The following is a 1,505-nucleotide window of genomic DNA, read 5'->3' on the forward strand; positions in this document are numbered from 1 at the left end:
TATTTTATCTAGATAATAAAATATCTAATCATTTGTGACATTTTCCTGGATTTGGAGACAGAAAAAGAGATAAAGGTAGCTCTGAGGGACATTGTCAAGTTTGGGCAACACAGACGTGAACAGTGTAAAAAGCTTGAAATGAGAAGTTTATACAAATCACAGCAAGAAGCAATTAATTAGGAAATCAAAATATAGGAAATTAGGAAAACCAGTCTTGTAAAGAATGAATGAAACTATCAGCTTATATCTGCCAAATCATTCTACTGCATACTACAGAATTCCCATCACAAAATTAAGTCATTTGACTACCCCTGAAAACATACATTATTTGGAATCTTCTCTGAGACTGCGTGAAGATTCTTTCCCCATATCACCCATACAGCACACACCATCAGTACACACACACTCTGTCTCTCCAAGGGAGTCCATACTTTTCCCACATCAGTACATGCTTCCTAGGTCATCCAAGGCTAGTCACCAAAGTGAGCAGCTGATAGAAATGAGTCAGGGAGTCAACTGTGAATGAATCCGATGATATTTTACAGTATGGCCCCAGCAACCTGAGCATTACAGTGGTACCCAGGGGCCTAAGCTAGGGCCCAAGGTGCCAGTAATGTTGTATAGCATCAAGTATCCCACCTGCATGATGCTTCTAGCTTTAGGACCTGTCCTTCCCTCCCAATGACCAGCCAGAGAACAGGCCAGAGGCCTTGGCTTTACTAAGTGGTACAAAGTTATTATCATAAAACCTACCCACAGTCCCCTGCTTCCTCTAATATGCCTGGAGGTATATTGTAAGGCTGTAGAAATAAGAACCACAGGTACCTAGGACTGTGAGGGTGGGTAGATTCTACGTTGGGAGTTACAGGCCTTAGACTTTCACCCATGAGCATACTCAGACTGGAGCTTGTTTAGGAAGCCACTCATACTAGTACAAATAATCTACCCCATCAATAACTTTAAGAGATCAAACCATGGTGCTACATAACTGCCAGCATTTAACAAGATGAAGGATAAAGCTGAATGATTTATAAGTAACAAAATGGTTGTGCAGGTTTGTTACATATATATACATGTGCCATGTTGGTGTGCTGCACCCATTAACTCGTCATTTACATTAGGTATATCTCCTAATGCTATCCCTCTCCCCTCCCCCCTCCCCACAATACAACCCGGTGTGTGATGTTTCCCTTCCTGTATCCAAGTGATCTCATTGTTCAATTCCCACCTATGAGTGAGAACATGCGGTATCTGGTTTTCTGTTCTTGTGATAGTTTGCTGAGAATGATGGTTTCCAGCTGCATCCATGTCCCTACAAAGGACACAAACTCATCCTTTTTTATGGCTGCATAGTATTCCATGGTGTATATGTGCCACGTTTTCTTAATCCAGTCTGTCACTGATGGACATCTGGGTTGATTCCAAGTCTTTGCTATTGTGAATAGTGCCGCAATAAACATATGCATGCATGTGTCTTTATAGCAGCATGACTTATAATCCTTTGG

The sequence above is a fragment of the Rhinopithecus bieti genome, unplaced genomic scaffold, assembly GCF_001698545.2.
Source record: "Rhinopithecus bieti isolate Rb0 unplaced genomic scaffold, ASM169854v2 scaffold_13349, whole genome shotgun sequence".
NCBI classification, from domain to species: domain Eukaryota; kingdom Metazoa; phylum Chordata; class Mammalia; order Primates; family Cercopithecidae; genus Rhinopithecus; species Rhinopithecus bieti.